This window comes from Meriones unguiculatus, chromosome 4, assembly GCF_030254825.1.
Source record: "Meriones unguiculatus strain TT.TT164.6M chromosome 4, Bangor_MerUng_6.1, whole genome shotgun sequence".
Classification (NCBI taxonomy): domain Eukaryota; kingdom Metazoa; phylum Chordata; class Mammalia; order Rodentia; family Muridae; genus Meriones; species Meriones unguiculatus.
Window position 1 is genome coordinate 99,088,951 of NC_083352.1, and position 10,744 is coordinate 99,099,694.

The 10,744-nt window shown below is 52.6% G+C and overlaps 1 long non-coding RNA gene across 1 annotated transcript; it reads left to right on the top strand.

The window, feature by feature from the left end:
- Positions 1-780: 780 nt before the first annotated feature.
- On the top strand, positions 781-10,521 carry LOC132653513 (uncharacterized). The gene is made up of 3 exons (XR_009591243.1): positions 781-1,040; positions 8,851-9,620; positions 9,961-10,521. It is a non-coding gene; the product is annotated as an uncharacterized LOC132653513 (long non-coding RNA).
- Positions 10,522-10,744: the final 223 nt, after the last annotated feature.

The following is a 10,744-nucleotide window of genomic DNA, read 5'->3' on the forward strand; positions in this document are numbered from 1 at the left end:
ATGTGACTTTGAGAAAGTGTCTTTCCCTCTCTGGGCTTCAGGGTCCGTGTCAATGAATGGAGCCTGGTTTCTTCAATAGCCTTGATCTGTGGAATCAGCTGCAAGGCCCTTTGACTGAGCACCTTTAGAGAAGCTGGACTTGGCAGAGCAAGTCTAACATGCACAGAGCCCTCACCCAGCATTTCAAAGGTCACACATCTTCCTGGCGACAGCGGTGGCCACCTGCATCCCGGCACTTACAAGGCTTAGATTGAAGGGTCACAAGTCGAATCAAAGCAATCCTGGGCTACAGAGAGAGAGAGAGAGATCCTGTCTCAAAAAATTAAAAAAATAAAACCTAATACCTGAGGACATAGTTCAGACCTGCTGTGTGTGCATGGTCCTGGGTTCAATTTCTTTGCTGAAAGTGCAAACCCACCAGCACTCTAGAAACACCGAGGGGCAATCCCGCTGTTGATTCCCTCAAGAGAGGCAAGGATGCTTAACTCAGGTCATACAGAAACGCATGGACTCTAGACTGTTTGCTTGCAAATGAATGTCCCCAGTCCATGCTCACAAAAGCCGAGGCATCCTGTGCCTGCATCCCGCCATGTTGTTAAATTGCACACTGGTAAAAATAGATAGATAGACAGACAGACAGACAGACAGACAGACAGACAGATAGATAGATAGATAGATAGATAGACAGACAAATTTGGGCAGAATCCAATTGTAGGCATGTTCACAGCCACCCTGTGGCTTACCTCATCCCGGATGTTGTATCTATTATCGCCAGCTTCGCTGAAATCCAGCCACACCGTTGGGAAGGAGGAAGACAAGAGAAGAAATGCCAGGCTTTCCAGAACACGCCAGCAGGAGGGAGGCTGGGAGTGGCTGCAGAGGCAGCTGCACCGGGCACAGTTGGCAGGCCTGGCTCCTGGCAGCTGTGCAGAAAGGAGCTGTCTCCCTTCGTCGTGTGGGCTGCAGCAGAACCATGAGGTGTGGGATGGCAGGCGCGAGCGGCAGGCCCGCCAGCTGCCTGGAAGCGACTCCTCAGGCATGTGAGTACATGCGCTTTTGGCTGTTTGGCATGATCCTGTCCCTGGGGGTGTTGGGGAGAGTCCTGTGGCTCTTTTTAGGAGAAGGTTCTGGCATTTTCTGTGTGGCCTGATAGCCCCTTCTGAGGCTCGGGTTCCGTCGGCGCATGGAGACGGTGGTTCAGACCTTTGCAGCCACATGTGCTGAGATACTTGGAGCAGCTGCTTGAGTGTCCTTTGAAGAAGGTTCTGTCCCCAGAGCTAGGTCCATTGGTAAGTTAGTGGCCTTGGCCACTGCCCCACAATGCCTCAGGCTGAGAGACCTAGCTCATCCAAGCCACATCTTTCTCCGGCTGTGTTTTTAGGGCAAAGCCTGAGCCTCCCCCCTCCCCCACTGGGCTTATCCTCTTCCCAAGTGAAGAGATGTTTTGCTCATCGCTCGCGCAGAGGAAGAACACAGAAAGCCCCTTGAACACAGTCCATTCTGCAGCGCCCACTCTAGCTTTGTAGGTTTAAACTGAGGAAGACTGGGAGCAAGACCAGAAGCCGTAGCTCAGCAATCCATGTCAACATAGTCTTGCCACCCTCCTCTCAGCTCAGGTCTGTGAGGGGGCCCCAAGGATAGCCGTTGCCAAATGGGGACCAAAGTGGTTCTCACGGTGACCAGCTGCAGGCACAGCTGCTCTCAACAGCTCATCACGCTCATCCTGGGGTGGCTGTCCCACATGCCTGCCCTGATGGGAACCCTACATTCCTGCTGACTCCCAGCCCTGCTGGTGGCTCAGTCCTGCTGTGGTGTTCCTGTAACCTGTGGTGACTTGGGTGAGGAAGTAACTTGTTTTCATCTTCAGCCTTGACTGGAACAAGAAAGGGCAGGTTGGAAGAGGCCTGAGCCAAAGAAGAGAGATAAGACACAAGATGGAGGAGCCCTTGCCTGGGAACCCAGCACCTCCTTAGGGTGAAGTGATACCTCCAGTGATGAACAGTCCGGGCCTTGCTGAGGGCTGGCTAAGATGACGGCAGACTTGTCATGGTTCCAACTTATACAGTGGGTGCTTCAGACAGAGCAGAGAACCATGCCCCTGGGTTCTGTGCCTCATCACAGGGGGGCAGTTGCTTCTCATCCTGAGCCTCAAGGCTATCAGCCACCCTGGGCACTCACCTGGGTCACTGGAGAAGCCTGGCTTGCAGCACATTTCTCTGGGTTCCGCTGCCCCAGCCTCATCCTCCTCTAAGATTATGGAAGTCTCTGCCTTGGTCTCATTCTTCACCCATGAACCACTACCCTGACTCCAAGACTTGACAGCTCTCCAGCTGTGGCTTTGTCCCTAAACATATGAAGACTGGAATGACCACATGGAGCCAGGAAGTCAGCTATCCCTTTAGACGGAAGAGAAACAATGAGTGTGACTGATGCTGACAGGGCTGTAGTCCCCACCTGCTAATCTACCTGCTGGGGTGGGGGTGGGGGCCACACACCTCAAACCACAGAGCCTCATTGGCCATGCAGCTCTGGGACACAGATGACCATACTGAGCAGTGGGATGGGGCCCAGCCTGACAGGGGGATGGATCTGTCCATGGCCAAAGCATTTCCCTGTTGTCCAGAGCTCATTTTCCTTCCAGTCCCTGCCTTTGCTGCAACACATGCTGGAGGCTTTGCTTCTTAGATTGATGACACCTTGTTTTGACCAGAAGAAACTTAATCTACTGACCTAATGGGAAGGTGTCCTGTCAGGCCATCTACTCTGCAGGAGCCAGGCTTGGGAAATCATCCCTCAGTGAGCATCTATTACAGTTGGCTACTGGCAATGGAACAGGGGAAAGCTGGCCTACGAATCCCCAACCTCCTCACTCCCTGGCATCCTGTTACCTTGGTGGGGGGGTGCATTCATACACAGGGCTCCTGATGACCCATGGAGTCCATGGAGCCACTCTGCTGTGTGCCACATGACACAGAAAGTTTTCTGCCGGCTCCTCTCCAAGAACATCTGCAAAATCCCCTGTGGCTTCACTGGGAGGCTTCATCTTTCCTCCTCAACAAGCTCACACTGCTGCGCAATACAGTGCCAGTTCAAGCACTGATGCCACACGGAAGGAGCATTCTGTTTGAAAGGCAAGAGACTTATAGATCAGAGAGGGGAGGCCGCTGGCTGACGTCACGCAGCTTTCGGAGGTCAGAGCAGAGGCTCTCCCCCTTTAGCTTGGCACCCTGTAAAGCTCTGACTCCACCACATAGCAATGCAGGTCTCCAAAACTAGGGAATTTCTCTGAGCTTCAGGTGGGGTCTCAGGGGAGATCTAGAACACAGTATTCACTGTACAGGTCAGAAAGGAGGACGTCACCAAATATGGAGGAAACAACAAATAGAGAAAAACAGGCTGATTCTGAAGACCCTGGCTGTGGCAGAAACCAGGCCGAGTGCATGCAGAAAGGGACAGCGGGCAGAGGTTTTAGTGCTGAGACGCTGGTGGTAGTGATGGCAGTGGTCATGATGACGGTGAGAGTACCGATGATGGTAATGATGATGGTATCGGTGTTGATTAAGGTGGTGGCGAGGGTGATGATGGTGCTGAGTGTGATGGTTTTGGTGGTGATGATGGCAATGTTGATAATGATGGTGATGGTATAGGTGGGTGACGATGATGGCTGTGATGGTGGTGATAGTGATTATGATCATGATCATAGTGATGGTTGTAAGTGATGATGGTGGTGGTGGTGGCGGTGACGACCTGATTGTTTTGAACATCGGCATGTCGGTGCCTGCTGGAGCTAGCTTTAAAGGTGATCTCTGTCCTACTGTCTGCTACGGTGTTCCTTTCAGTTCTGAGCACAGTCCCTGGCACTGCCACTAGTGACATCATTCACTGTGTCCTCTGGAACACATGGCGCTCCTGGAAATGAGCCATGCCATTGGTTGGTTGATGCGTGAATGAATGAGAAATTCAATCTCACAGCCTCCCTGCGTGGGCTCATTGTGTGCCTCCCTGAGGTTTGAGTGTGCTTTCAAGTCACCAGCACAAATGGGACTCTTAATCCACTGCTCTTTGGTTCAGAGTCATTACAAAGTGCTCAGTTAAGGAAAGCTCATTTAATTGCCAAATGTTTGCATGGGGAATGTGTTCCCGGGAAGCAGGGAACTGGTCGTGTTTCACAGAGAAATAATTAGGCCAAGGAGATGGGAGACTGCATCTGAGGGCCAAGGCCTCCCACTGACGGGGATGGGAAGACTTCAGCCCAGGAGTTTCAGAACCCCACATTCTTGCAGGATGAGTCATGGGGGGAGGGGGGGGGAGGAGGCTCTGGCTTGGAGTGAGGAGAAAGGGGAAACCAGAGGGGGAGGGCTGTGGGGCCCAGGGGTGGTCTGAGGAGACATAGATCTGCTCTCTCTCTCTCTCTCTCTCCCTCTCTCCCTCCCTCCCTGCTCCCTGGCCAGCCTCAGGCTCTGTTAAAAGTCTGACTTCTGTAGAGTTTCCGTGGCTGCCACCTTTGCCGGAAGTTGGCCGCTTACATGGATACAGGCTGGAGCATGTAGAGTTGGGCATGCATGAGTACAGGAGCGCAGTGCACATAGCTGTGTGTGCACGCAAGTGGATAGATGCACATGCCTGTGTCGTCCGGAAACTCCTCCCTAGCTAATCCCTTGCTTCCCTCATAGCCCCAGACTGGCTGACAGGATAGGCTCAGTTTCTTTATCTCACTGGCTCTATGTCTGTTTTCACAATTTTAGAAAAAAAAAAAAGCATCGGAAACCAAGACCTACTTCTCCAACTTTCCATGGAAACAAAATTGGCATGGAGGGTGTGGAGGGGCATCAGCCCTTGTAAGTAGAACCCAGATGAGCTGGACCAGGACGGAGGGGCATACCAGCTCCAGAAACCCCACGCCCCTGGCTTCCCTCCACATAGGCTGGCATCTCAGCGGAGCCACGTGTCCCTGACAGAGGAGAGTCTTTGCTCTTTCCATTTTGTGGGTGAAGAAGCTGAGACCCAGGTCCACATAGCCCCCGGCCTCCCCTCTAGAATGGGATGAAGGAAGGAAAGAAGGTGTCTTTGAGCTGTTAGGGAAGGTTCTTCATGCTTGCTTTGTCTCGTGCCTTTCTAGGAAGAACCTGGTAGATCATGATGCCTGCCACAGCTGCAGGGGATGACATCAGGGAAACACAACTGATCAGCACCTTGGAGTTATCAATCAGTTTTGTGTCATCCCAGCGTTTCTGACAGCCTGTGGGCATGTCGTCTGAATCCTCTTTGCAGCCTGGAATCATCCAATACCCCCTATACACACACATACACACACACACACACACACACACACACACACACACTAGCGCATCTGGTAATATCTCCAGTGTGTGTCTATTCCTTAATCACAGAAGGGACATGATTCACCTCTATTTAAAATGACTCTTTAACAGCTCCCACCAAAGAAGGAAAGGTCGGTTCACCTAGTAAGTTAGCATAAGGAGGAAGCAGAGCAAGAGGGGCTGGCTGGGGGGAGACACATGGCTGATATTTTAAGTATAGATTACTCATATGTGTGTGATTCCCTGGTGGGTCACACTGTTCCCAACTCCTTATCTCATTGAGGGTGTCCCTGTGTCCTTTGTCCCCATTCAGGCCGGAGCAGGCATTGTGGAGGGCAGAACAGGATCTCAGTTACTGACCAGAATGCCAGAGCTAAGCCTGGCTTTGGCCTTCTGCAGGGAATGCTCAGCTGACCTTTCAGAGTGTGCCCCAGCCAAGTGGGTGGGGCCTGGAGATGGAGATGTATTGGCTCACAGGACAGAAGCAGCAGAGACAGCCCTTGCTCTTCTGCTTGGGGCCGAAGCAGACATTGCTGCAGAGACCTGGCCTGAGAGATGAAGCTAGAGTGACCTTCAATAGCTACAAGTTCAGCTTTGAGTGAGTCATTTTATTAAACATGTAGCAAGTCAAAACAAAAGAATTAGCCGGGTGTGGTGGCACACAGCTTCAATCCCAGCACTTGGGAGGCAGAAGCAGGTGGATCTCTGAATTCAAGGCCAGCCTGGTCTACAGAATGAATTTTAGGACAGCCAGGGCTATATGTGAGACCCTATCTCAAAATAAATAAATAAAATTAAAAAATAAATAAATAAAAAATAAAAAAAATCCTGTTAGTCTCCCCTGTGTCTCCCTTTGGCAACTCTGTCCCCAGGCAGAACTTTCCTGAGATGACATGTGTCATTGAGCTGCAGCTGATGCTCAGGTAACTCTGTCCTGGACCCCAAGCCTGTGGTCACTGGGGGGATGTGGAGGGTAGCAGCCTATCCTGGGGTTCTTGAAGGCAGCATAAGCGGAAGTAAGCTAGGCAGAGGGAACACACAGGGACCCTGGATCTCAGTCCTCTGGTGCCCCCCGCCCCCGGCAACCCCATGTGGACATGAACTGCCACAGGCCACAGCCAGTGTGCTCACACTTTCCTAGGGACACGGGGAGGGAGCCACTTCCTTCCTCCGGCTTCCTCGGGATTCCTTTCTCAGCTACTAATTCCAACTTGTTTTCCTGTAGCAAGCCCTCTGACCTCAGGGGACCTGTCTCCAGGGAGGATGTTCCTGAGGCTGATGCCCTTCCTTGAGGTGGTACCTGTAAGATTGCAGGAATCTATCAGAGGGAGAGAGGAGGCCAATGGTGGCCGTCTGACTAGAGTCACCGACAGCAGCCCCGGCGGGGAGGTCTCCCTACACTACCAAGCTGTACGCGCTGCCCAGACAGACGGTCCTTTCTTTGTCTCTGCTGTGCCAGAGCTGTGCTTGCCCTCTTGTCCCCTGGGCTGGGAATATCCGCCTTGAGATGGCAGGGAAAAGATGGAGCAGTAGCAGGAAGGGGCTGCAGCAGAGAGTGTCCACTCGGCCTGTGGGAGAGAGGAGAGCAACAGAATGGCTCTGAAGAAGAAGGATGGCAGATGTGAAGTGGGGGGGGGGAGGTGGGGGGGAGGGTGGAGTGTCTTGGTCTCTTCCAGACTTTTAAATGCCTGCGTCAAAGCCAGCTGCTTTCACAAAGTCTTGGCCTGGCCTAAGAAGGAAGGGAGTCGGGCTCCGCACTGGAAAAGAGTGAGGAATGTTTCTAGGGTCTGGTTGCTCAGCACAGATTGGTGTGCGGCCTACCTTGGCATCTCTGGATGCAGGGTGCCTGGCACACACAGTGGCCAAGCCGTAGGAGTGATGCATGTTCCAGCTCTGCTCAGGACTCACCCTGTGGTATCGGTCCCTGCCCTCACTCCCATTCATAGCTGACTATCCCTGCTCAGCTCCTGCATCTTCATGGCTCACTCACGGAGTCCCCTCTGTGTTCTGAGCAGACTCCAGTCACCCAGAACCCAGCACCCCATGTATGAAAGACACTTGGGAGGGACATAGTCTGCAGGTGACAGGTCTGTCCATTTCTTTCTCTCAGTCTCAGTCTTCACAAGCATCTTCTGTGAAGGACACACCCTTATCAGACACCAAGCCGCGCATGCCTGGCTGTGGCCCCGCCACCGCAGGTGCTCTGAGGTCAGATCTTGACTGTGATTATTTCTTTGTCTTTGAGGCCCTGCAGCTCAGCTCCCATCCTCATGCGATGGGTCAAACCTAGGGCCCCGTAGCGCTGCCCAAGTACTTACTCTTGGCAAACAGCCTGGAGTCAGAGGCCCAGGAAGCAGAGGGAGACAGAACTCTGCCCACCTACCTGCTATGCACTCCCTAGGAAGAACCCCGCCATGTTGCTCCGGGAAGTGGAGGAAGAGGAAGTAGTGGAAGGAGAAGTTGAACTGAATGAGGAAATTGATGACTGTAGTCTCTTCCAGCTTTGGGGCAGGGTTAGCTCCCCTTCCCCATGCCAGGAGGCCATCAGGGCTCTGTGCATAGCAAGGTGCTTCAAAACTGCTTTTGCTGGCAGCCTTAACTCTTCATCTGGGCCTAAAGTCACGTAAAGACCCATGCCTTCCACCATGCCTTCAATAACCTGTCTGTCCTTCAACTTTGTCTCAGAACCTGCTGGCCTCTTCCCACCCGCTTTCTCTTGCCCCCCCCCCTTAAAGCTAAAGAAGAGATGCCACCATCTTTATTCTTCCTCTTGAGTCAAGAAGACCACAACTGTGCCGTCAGCATCCACATGACAAGGGACCTCAAGTTCCCTGGCAGAGCAAGCCTCCTCCGTGGAAGCCAGCTCAGGGCAAGAGCGATGACAGCAAGAGCAGGTCACCCATGGGAACCATGCTGGTCCCCTCCTCATGACATAGATCCATGAAGGGGCCCCCAGAGCTGAGATGAGTGGAGGATAAACAGGACCAAGAGAACCTGGGTTTCTGAACTGTGGCCTCAGGTCCCAGCCCCATTTTTCCTGGGCTTAAACCTAAAGCTGGAGTAAGTACTGAAGGACTACTGTGTCAATGGGGCTTTTTATGTGTTCTTCCTCCTGTGAGAGCCAAGTAAAGTCTCTCTCCAATTGGGGTGGGGACATGCCTAGTGGGGAGGCAACCGGAGCCAAGGCTTTCCCCTGAAGTCTCCAGTTATACCAGGATGGGAACACAGCTCCACAAGTAACATACTTATATTGTTACCTGGCTACCATCTTTCTCTGTAGTCAGAGGGTCCCAGGCTCTCTGGCCAGGGCCTCAGCCTCCTGAGTGTGGGGACTGGCAGGTGAACAGCAACCATGCCTTCCTTGGTGAGGAGGAGCTTTTTCACCTAAGGCTTGAAACTTGTCCGTCTTGAGCATTTCCATCCAGTGTTGACTGCCATCTGCTCATCCAGGCATCCCCAGCCTGAAAGAGCCTCTAGAACCACCCGCACGCAGACAGCCAGAGCTCTCTCTCTCTCTCTCTGCCAGCAGGATGACTGTCTGAGAAGCTAGTCCTAGAAGCTAGACAGAAGATGACTGTCCCTGCTAGCGGAGTGACTCCCTGCCTTCAGTCAAAAGCCTCTTTGTGGACTGCGGATGAAATGACACTCCCCACAGGGACCAGCCCAACCATTTGTTTTGGCTGCATTCAAAGCCACGCTTTTGGTGGCCAGGGCCTAATTCTCCACCCTGGTGTGACTCAGAGGCCCAGAGAGGAAACCAGCAGTTTTGAGGGAGAGGACACCAGAGTCCTGGCTGCCTCCAGATGTGTCCTGAGAGGACCAGTGTTTACCACTGTATTTACCAAAGGCACGAAACTCGGCACAACCGGGGTCTGTGACCATGACCATGACCCCCATGGCAGTCCCTCTTTTGCACCTATTTAAAAACCATCCACCACGGTATTTGTGGAGCCTCGGCTACATCCAGGACCTGACTAAGTGCCCATTGCACACGGTAGAGATAAGGTGGCTACGGCTCTGTCCTGACGTCCTTCATGCTGCCCTGCTGGTGTCACCCAGGCTGGCTGTTAAGGACCTGAAGAAGCAGAAATCAGTGTTTCTCATGACGTGCAGTTCCACCTGTGTTGGTGTGGGAGCCTGGAAGATGGTTCTGCTGCTCTCTAAGAGAACCTGGGTTTTCCCCGGATCCCACACGGTGGCTCACAGGCATCTGTAACGTCAGGTCCTGGGGAGCTGTCACCTCTTAGTGGCCTCCATAGCACCAGACATATATCCAGGCAAAACATCCATGCACATTGGGTAAGTAAATAAGTTTTAAATGTCTATGGGTGAAACAGGAAAAAGACCGCAGAAGCACGTAACAGCAACTATAGCAGTTAGCACTGACGGTAGGGATTAAATGTTCTTTCCCACCCGATACAAGACCCAGACTCTCTGCCATAGGTAGGTTCCATTGCTCATCAAGGGTACAGAGACATTTTAATTATAAAAGTAATTTCTGCAGATTGAAAGCCTGGGGAGTCACTGGCTCCCTCCCTCATGCCGGAGCATGGCCCGGTCTTTGTGCTTCTCTCTGGACTGGAGTCTGATAAGAACTCTCTGCTCTGGCTTAACTGAAGAAATTCACTTTCCCATCTAGATGTACCTGGTGCCCGGCCACAGATTCTCCCAACTCCACAAGAAAGTCACAGCAGCTGAAAGCAGAGTCGGTGAGGCCAACAACATGCCTGCTTTGCAAGTAAGAGGGCCTGGATCTCTGCCCACAGCCCACGTAAAATACCAGGCACGGCAGCCGCATCTGCTTGCAGGTGGAGACAGCAGGACCCTGGAGCTGGCAGTCCAGTCAAGCTAGCCGGAGCCGTGAGCTGTGGACAAAGATGAGGAAGACACCTGAATGATACAGGCCTCTGGCCTACACATGCAAGAGCAAGAACACCTAAACACATGTGCACACGGGTACACAAGCACTTACATATGTACGCAAGCACACACATGCATGCACATGCGTACTCACAGGGCCACACATAAACACACACATGTACACGCAGGCATGCGCACACATGAGGACACACACGGGCACACGTGCTAAAGGGTGATGTCCTCGTGGCATTTCTGTTGCATAGGCAGGGAAGCCCCCAGGGTGGTTTAAGATATGCAGGTCTTAGGCTAACACTAAGGCGCTTTTGGATTCCAGGGACTTGACATAGGATAAGGATGGGGCTCTTGGCTTCCTGGAACCCTTCCCTGAAGGGCACCAAGGAGGCCTGACTTTTCTTTAGAATAGCTTTTACAAGTCGGGTGGTGGTGGCGCAGGCCTTTAATCCCAAGCAGAAACAGGCCGATCTCTGTGAGTTCAAAGCCAGCCTGGTCTACAGAGTAGGTTCCAGGACAGCCAAGGCTACACAGAGAAACCTTGTCTTGAA